Genomic DNA, 9543 nt, shown 5'->3' with positions numbered 1-9543 from the left:
TTAAGGGACAAAGAAGGACAATACATAGTGATCAAAGGATCAATCCAAGAAGATGATAAAGCAATTTTAAATATCTACGCACCCAACACAGGTTCACCACAATATATAAGGCAACTGCTAACAACCTTAAAAGGACAAATCAACAATAACACAATCATAGTGGAGGACTTTAACATCCCACTTACAGCAATGGACAGATCAACCAGACAGAAAATCAATAAGGAAACACAGGCCCTGAATGATACATTAAACCAGATGGACTTAATAGATATTTATAGGACATTCCATCCAAAAGAAACAGAATACACATTCTTCTCAAGTGCACATGGAACATTCTCTAAGATGGATCATATCCTGAGCTACAAATCCAACCTTGGTAACTTTAAGAAAATTGAAATTATATCAAGCATCTTTTCCGACCACAATGCTATACAACAAGAAATCAACAAGAAAAAAACTGCAAAAAAACACAAACACGTGGAGACTAAACAACATGCTACTAAACAACCAATGGATCACCAAAGAAATCAAAGAGGAAATTAAAAAATACCTGGCAGCAAATGACAACAAAGATACAACACTCCAAAACCTATGGGATGCAGCAAAAGCTGTTCTAAGAGGAAAGTTTATAGCAATACAAGCCCACCTCAGGAAACAAGAAAAAGCTCGAATAAACAAGCTAACTTTACATCTAAAGCAGCTCAAGAGAGAAGACCAGACAAGACCTAAAGTTAGTAGAAGAAAAGAAATCATAAAGATCAGAGCAGAAATAAATGAAATACAAACAAACAAAAAAAAAAAACCAGAAAAGATCAATGAAACGAAAAGCTAGGTCTTTGAAAAGATCAACAAAATTGATAAACCCCTAGCCAGACTTATCAAGCAAAAAAGACAGCAGACTCAAATCAATAAAATTGAAATGAAAAAGGAGAAGTAACAACAGACATCACAGAAATGCAAAGGATCGTTAAGAGAGTACTATACGCAACTATATGCCAATAAAATGGAAAATCTAGAAGAAATGGACAAATTCTTAGAAAAGTACAATCTTCCAAGACTAAACCAAGATGAAATAGAAAAGATGAATGGACCAATCACAAGAACTGAAATTGAAATGGTGATTAAAAACCATCTAACAAAAAAAAAGTCTAGGACCAGATGGCTTCATAGGCAAATTCTGTCAGACATTTAGAGAAGAGCTAACACCTCTCCTTCTGAAACTATTTCAAAAAATTGCAGAGCAAGGGATACTTCCAAACTCATTATATGAGGCCACCATCACCCTGATACCAAAACCAGACAAAGATGCCACAAAAAAAGAAAACTACAGGCCAATTTCACTGATGAACATTGACTCAAAAATCCTCAAAAAATACTAGCAAACCACATCCAACAGTACATTAAATGGATTGTACAACATGATCAAGGGGGATTTATCCCAGAAATGCAAGGGTTCTTCAATATCTGCAAATCCATCAATGTGATGCACCACATTAACAAAGTGAAGAATAAAAACCATAGGATCCTCTCAATAGATGCATAAAAAGCCTTTGAGAAAATCCAACACCCATTTCTGATAAAAACCCTTCAGAAAGTGGGCATAACAGGAACCTACCTCAACATGATAAAGGCCATATATGATAAACCCACAGCAAACATCCTTCTCAATGGTGAAAAGCTGAAAGAATTCCCACTGAGATCAGGAACAAGACAAGGATGTCTGTTCTTGCCACTAGTCTTCAACATAGTTCTGGAAGTCCTAGCCACAGCAATCAGAGAAGTAAAAGAAATCCAATTTGGAAAGGAAGAAGCAAAACTATCACTATTTGCAGATGACATGATACTATACCTATAGAATTGTAAAGACTCTACGAGAAAACTGTTAGAGCTCATCCATGAATTTGGCAGTCAGAGGATACAAAATTAATACACAGAAACTGACGGCATTTCCATACACTAACAATGAAAGATCAGAAAGAGAAATTAGGGAAGCAATCCCGTTTACTATCACATCCAAAAGAATAAAATACCTAGGAGTAGACCTACCTAAAGAGACAAAAGACCTGTACTCTGAAAACTACAAGACACTGATGAAAGAAATCAAAGATGACACAAATAGATGGAAAGATATACCATGCTCGTGGATTGGAAGAGTTAATATTATCAAAATGACTATACTAGCCAAGGCAATATAGAGTTTCAATGCAATCCCTATCAAATTACCAAGGACATTTCTCACAGAACTCGAACAAAATATTTTAAAGTTTGTTTAGAAGCACAACAGACCCAGAATAGCCAAAGACATCCTGAAGAAGAAAAATGAAGCTGGAGGATTCATGCTCCCGGACTTCAGACTATACTACAAAGGAACAATGATCAAAACCATATGGTACTGGCACAAAGACAGAAATATAGATCAGTGGAACAGGATAGAAAGCCCAGAATTAAACCCACGCACCTCCAGCCAACTAATCTTTGACAAAGGAGGTAAGAATATGCAATGGAGAAAGGACAGCTTGTTCAATGAGTGGTGCTGGGAAAACTGGACAGCTACATGGAAAAGAATGAAAGTAGAACACTCCCTAACACCATACACAAAAATCAACTCCAAATGGATTCAAGACCTAGATATAAGATCAGAAACTATAAAACTCTTAGAGGGAAACAGAGGCCAAACACTCTCTGACATAAATGACAGCAACATCTTCTCAGATCCACCTCTTAGAATATTGACAATAAAAAGAAAAATAAACAAATGGGACCTAATCAAACTTCAAAGTTTCTGCACAGAAAAGGAAACCCTAAACAAAAAGAAAAGACAACCCACAGAGTGGGAGAAAATCTTTGCATGTGATTCAACTGACAAGGGATTCATCTCCGAAATTTATAAACACCTTCTGCAGCTCATACCAAAACAAAAAACAACCCCATCAAAAAATGGGCAGAAGATCTAGACAGAAAGTTCTCCAAAGAAGACATACAGATGGCCGAGAAACACATGAAAAGATGTTCAGCACCACTCATTATTAGAGACATGCACATCAAACCACTCTGAGGTACCACCGTACACCAGCCAGAATGGCCATCATCCAAAAGTCTGCAAACAGTAAGGTGTGGAGAGGGTGTGGAGAAAGGGGAACCCTATTACACTGTTGGTGGGATTGTAAACTGGTGCAACCACTGGGGAAAACAGGATGGAGATGCCTCAGAAAACTAAAAATAGAACTACACATTTGATCCAGCAGTCCCACTCCTGGGCATCTATCCAGAGAAAACCATGACTCGCAAAGACACATGTACTCCAATGTTCAGTGGAGCACTATTTACCATAACCAAGACATGGAAACAACCTAAATGTCCATCGACAGATGAGTGGATCAAGAAGATGTGGTACATATACACAGTGGACTATTTACTCAGCCATTAAAAAGAACAAAATAGCAGCATTCTTAGCAACATGAATGGACCTAGAAGTTATCGTGCTAAGTGAAGTCAGCCATACAATGAGACACCAACATCAATGCTTTCACTGACATGTGGAGTCCGAAGAAAGGACAGACTGAACTTTGCAGAACAGATGCTGACTTGCGGACATTGAAAAACTTATGGTCTCTGGAGGAGAGAGTTTGGGGGGTGGGGGATGTGCTTTGGCTGTGGGATGGAAATCCTGTGAAATCAGATTGTTATGATCATTATACAACTACAGATGTGATAAACTCATTTGAGTAATAAAAAAATAAAGTAAAAAATAGAATACAAATCAAAAAAAATTTAGAGTCTAGATGGATGTATAGGAAAGTAACCACATTTATATATAATGTGACAGGTTTATGCCACAGAAGTTATTGAACAGGAGCAGGGTGAAAAGGAAGAAATGTATCACCTTTCTCCAAAGTGGGCAGGACAGGAAGATGATGTCAGGAAAACATCATGATAAAGACAGTCCCTGAAATGAGTCGAAAGATCAGGAATCATTCACAAGGCACATAATAATGTGGAGACAGGATATGCGAAAGCATGAAGGTACAAAGAGAAAAGATACACCCTAATTTCAAACACTTCTAAAAATGCAGAAGACATAACTCCTGGGCAGTTAGCAGGAGAGACCGACTCATACAGAGAGCTACAAAGATAGAATTTGGGTAACAGGATAAAGCATTTTATAAATTCCAAAGCATAATGTAAATGACAACAGTATTTGGAATGGTCATTACCAAGGGCACCATTTAGTACTGATGGCTCGATGTGTTCCTGAATTGAAGAGTATCAGCACAAGCACAGCTCTGGACAAACCTAGGATGTGGGAGTCCCTTAACAGGTCTGGAAAGCTTATTCCTGATCACTGGTTCAGAATCATGTGGGATGTTAAAACCTTGACTTCTTTACCCCATCTCATCCAGAATTTCAAGCAACACACTGTACTTCTCAACCAGATGCTTTACATCAGCAAAAGCCAAACCTGTTTTTCTGACAGAGCTTGCAGAATTCCAAGAGGCCTAAAGGATCCTAAATAAAGAGCATTCAGTGATTCCCTTTTGCAGGGAAATGAGGGTCCAAGACGGAGAGCCTGGATTATTTGGATAATCCCTTCAATTTTCTATTTCATGTTGCTTTTATAAATGAGGACAGAAATGATGATCAGAATAATTTAATTCAGGTCTTCTAAAAACACGTTTATTCTCCCTTCCCTCATTTACTCTCCATTTTACTTTTGGAGAATTTCAGTGTTAAAAAAAAAATCAGAATATGCATTGTCGGGGGAAATTACACTGGCATAATTAATCAATGAAATTTTCAATGGGACACAGGTGGGAAGAAGACAGCTGTTGCCCATTTATACAAACATGCATTTTTTTTTAAAGGAAATTGTATATAAATTGACCAAAATAACAACTTTCCTGAATAACTGAGATAATTGACACCATTCCCCCTTTTACTTTGTGCATGTAAGCAAATGTTTTGTGGTCTTTAAAGATGCTGTTATATTTATTTTGCCTTCACTTTCTCAGGTGCACAAGGAGGATACCCTTAACTGTATCTGTACCAAGCTCACATGGAATTCACCACTTCATTTACAAGCAAATTAACAAAATCCTAATAAAGTAATGCAGCTCTAGATTGTCTTGTTACGTGTGAAGTCTCTGTTACCTTATGTTAAATATCAAAGCCAAAATGATGTTCATGGAACAGAGATTACCTGTAAGGCCCCACATTAGACTTTGGATGGCAAAAGAGGTCATTCCAGCTCTCAATTAAATTACAGATAAATGTATATTAAGTTTGCAAAACTAACTCATACTTCAACGTGGATGTGGAGAGATGTGTGATTTTTTAAACTAATTTCTTGGTTATCTAAAGCCTCAATCTGAAGAATGAAAATAATAATGATGGTAACTTTTATTCCTATCCAACTTTAGCCTGAGCCAATATTACAAATGGTCCCTATTTTCTAAGTAAAATGTATTTCATTTTCTCAAGGAGTTTCCATTTCCCAGTTTCTCTTTCCCAGGTGATATCAAATATGCAGGGGATATGACAAGGCTGCCAAGGATGGGCAAAGGTGACAAATGCAACCCCTGACCTCATGCCTGTCCCTAGGCTTGCACTGGCTCTCATATTCTGAGAGGGGCCTACCTTCTGGCATTTTCAGCTGCTATTTCAACTTGGTCAGGGCTGATATTAATTACTGAAAGGCTCAGCCTCACTGCACCTGAATCCACCCAACCAGCCCTGCAGTCCAAGCTAGCCTTTACTACAGTGTCCCTCCCCGCCCCCCCAGTGTCACACAAGCCCTGTGACAGTCCCATCAGCCCCCCGTTTGGGATTAGTGTAACACAGCAATCCCAGAGGTCTCCCCAGCTCCCACCTGACAGCTCTGTGCTTTTACTCCTATGTTACTCTCACCTTTCTGAGTAAAACATGTCCCTGATGTCTGACCCTTAGCATGAAAAGAGGAAATCAGAATACCTCTATCTCCTGGCACCCACATAATAAACATTACAGAAAGATTCTAAATAATAGCTAAAGGGCGTTCTGTTATGATCAATCACTGCAACAGAAAAATGTTCCAGAAGTAAGGCAGGTAATCCTCAATCTGCAGGGTGTGCCTTCCTCCTTTCATTGACCCACTTTCATTTAATTCCCTCAAATCACACGACAGGCACTGATCTAGGCCTGGCATCTCAGAGACGAAGCACAGTCAGACCATGGCAGTGTTACCTCCCTAATGGAGAAGTCAGAGAAATAAGAAACAACCACAGCGCAAAAGTCTGGTGTGATGGAGGAAGCACAGGGTACTGGGGAGCACAAAGGCGGAACACCTAGCTAAGCTAGGGAGGCCAGGGAAAGCTGCCTGGTGAACCCATGTCTGAGCCGAGTCCTGAAAGAGGAATAGGTAGTGTCTAGGAAATGACAGCAAGAACATGTCATGAGAGGAAGCAGCACAGTAGAAAGACAGGGAGCTGTAAGAGTGGGGCTCATTAGCGGCACTGCCAAGTTGCTTGGTACGGCTACCCTGCACATATTACACATTCATCTTTCCTTTCCTCTCCTGAGAGGCTTTGATTCCCCACAGCTATGAACAAAGGCTTAAATGCAAACCAGAAATGAACGGGGTCATAGGAACTGAAGAACTTGTAGATGGATACTTTTGGAGATGAAAGCAAAAGCATTTAATAATATTCCTTAAAAGAATACGATTTTGCTTCTAAAGACTTCAGGCTGCTTCTTGGTTGGAAACAGCATAATAATTGGCTATTGTTGTTGATTTCTTTTGTTTTTCTATCTCAAAGAATTTCTTTTAATATTCTCTACCAATTAGAGCAGTAGGAAGGTAAATCACACAGGAAAATTCCAGAATTCACAAATGCCATAGAAACAAAGCAGTCCACCTAAAGAATGCATTGTTTAAATGCAGAATAACTGGCAAAGAACAGCATTGAATATTTTTTTGCCGTGGTGGATGGACTGTCGTTGTACCTACCTTTATGTAAATGAAGAATCTTTAAAATTTGCACATCCTACATTTATTTAGGTCATGCAGAAATAAATAATATAAATTACAGAGAAAGATACTAGCATAAAAGATAGTACCAGTACATCACATAAAAAAAAAATGTTGAGGGAATGACAAGGCAGCAAAGGTTGAGCATATTCCTCAGATGAAATTCCTAGGCAATTGTGCTAATGGGAATCATTTTCCTTAGAATGGATAAAACTACCTCTCAACTTAGAACTAGAAATGTTTATGCAACTCCCTAGGACTCAAAGATTATCTCTCTACTCACTATAGTTGAGATAAAATATTTAGAAAAAAAGGTGGGAGTTCCCATTGTGGCACAGTGGAAACGAATCCAACTAGGAACCATGAGGTTGCGGGTTCAATCCCTGGCCTTGCTCAGTGGGTTAAGGATCTGGCATTGCTGTGAGCTGTGGTGTTGGTTGCAGACATAGCTCAGATCCTGTTGCTGTGGCTGCGGTATAGGCCAGCACCTGTAGCTCTGATTTGACCCCTAGCCTGGGACCCTCCATATGTGCTGCAGGTGCAGCCCTAAAAAGAAAAAAAAAAAGTGAACAAACCCATCAAAAAATATCTTAAATATTATTTTTCTTTTGTTTTTTTTAAGATTTTTATTTCTCTATTATAGTTGATTCACGATGTTCTGTCAAATATTTTAATTAGCCAAGAGAATCCCACCTGCTAGAATGGCATATACAAAGGTTTTGAAATCTGGTTAGATCTACTTGAAATGAATAGATATAACAAGTCCTACTCATGCTTCTTAAGATGTAACTAGCTGAGATTTCCTTCAGGGAAATCCATGACATCCCTTCAAACAGAATTAGTTGCAGGCATTGAGGGGAGAGAGAGCATGGAAAGCAAGCTGCATGAGTGTTTATGGAGTTAGAGTTTAAACTAATGTGATTATTTCAACATTACTCCAGAAGTCCCAGTATAGAACACACTGTGTTTCTTAAGAATTGCTGAGATTAGTGTCAAGAAATTAGACTACGAGGACTACGGAGTGTTCCTCATAAAGTTTTATCCTCCAGATAGAGAGGTCTACAATGGCACACAGGTTGGAGCCGGAAGTGACAAGTCAATGATAGAGATTGGATGAAGAGGGGAGAAGACTCTAAGGCCAGAACAGTGTCTGCCCCTGAGATTGTTTTCTGACCCTGCCTTGATAGTCCAAAACATAAGTTTGGGTGAAAGAGCCAAAACAGAAGACCTAGCATCACTATATTCTCTAAAACACTGAAAAATAAAAGTGTCTACAAGAACGTACTAAAGATTTTGTTTGACAGCAAACTTATAGATGCTTCAGTTACATTGATAGGCTCAGTCAACATGAGGACTTAACATCCTCACCAGCAGGTCACCATTTCAGGAATCTGTAGAGAGAAAAGGAGACAAGGATACAGCATACAACATATAACATGTTTGCATGCTCGGTGACACCACTGCCTTTACAAGAACTTGAAGAGAGACTTGGAATGGGGCTGAAGTTGCTATCATTACAGAAAGATCCAGAGAAGTACTATTTTTATCTTAAAATTATTATGCATAATTTCACTCCCAGGCTTATGTGGGCTGAGAAATAAGAATCACATGATAAGCTTCCTTCTGTGGCATTTAGTCATCTCAGAGATGAGAGTTTATCTGCTACGTGATCAATTCACACTTCATTATCTCCTTCCCTTCTCATGAACTGATTTCCAGAAAACAGGAAAAAAAAAAAAAATCAGAGGACACAATAAAGTTTCTAGTTCCTTCGCCATGAAAAAGACGTAAGTTCCAAGTATACTCATGCATGTGACCGGGACATTAGATCTGATAGGACACTCAAGGGAGGGGATTCCTCTCTCAGCTATCTGATGTCTCATGAAATCAGAAGACCTTAGTTCCTTTCTACTACATTGGGCTCTGCCCACCGGAAATTTACCTGGTCAGTAAATTCCAGCCTGCATGGAATGTGAAGAAGATATGTTCCAGAGAAATAAAGAGGTAGTTCTTGATTCTACTTCAAGACTTAGTTTAGCCTTAGCACGGCAGGGCCCTGTGGGCTACTGGGCACACAAGCCTTTCGGTGCCCCCATTTCTTGTTTTTAGGGAATAAACTTCAGCTGCTATGACCTTCCCTGAGTTCCAAAGGGCAGTTGCTAATCAGGGAAGGGAGGGGATGCAGAGACTGGAGGAGCAGTCAAGGAACAGTAGTGCAGCTTTGGGGAAGAGTCCTGGTCCCTCCTCAAGAAATATAAATAACCAAAATAACAATATCTTTTGAATTCTTCTGCACAACTAAACCCCCCAACAAATGGAATATGTTAATCAAGCAGTCTTTATTCCAGAAAGAAGACCACCAGGCCACTGAACACCAGATTTGAAAACAATACAATCTTGCCTCTACCCTGATCTTTATCTGCAGCCCTATTTTTCACTCCCAAAACTGTAAAACTACCTCACAATCTCTTCTAAGCAGGGCACAGTCTTTGACGAATTAGCCTGCTGCAACTGTTCTTTACCTGGCAAAGCAATAAAGC

The sequence above is a fragment of the Sus scrofa genome, chromosome 1 (genome assembly GCF_000003025.6).
Source record: "Sus scrofa isolate TJ Tabasco breed Duroc chromosome 1, Sscrofa11.1, whole genome shotgun sequence".
In the NCBI taxonomy this organism is placed as follows: domain Eukaryota; kingdom Metazoa; phylum Chordata; class Mammalia; order Artiodactyla; family Suidae; genus Sus; species Sus scrofa.
Note: the sequence above shows the minus strand (reverse complement) of the source record.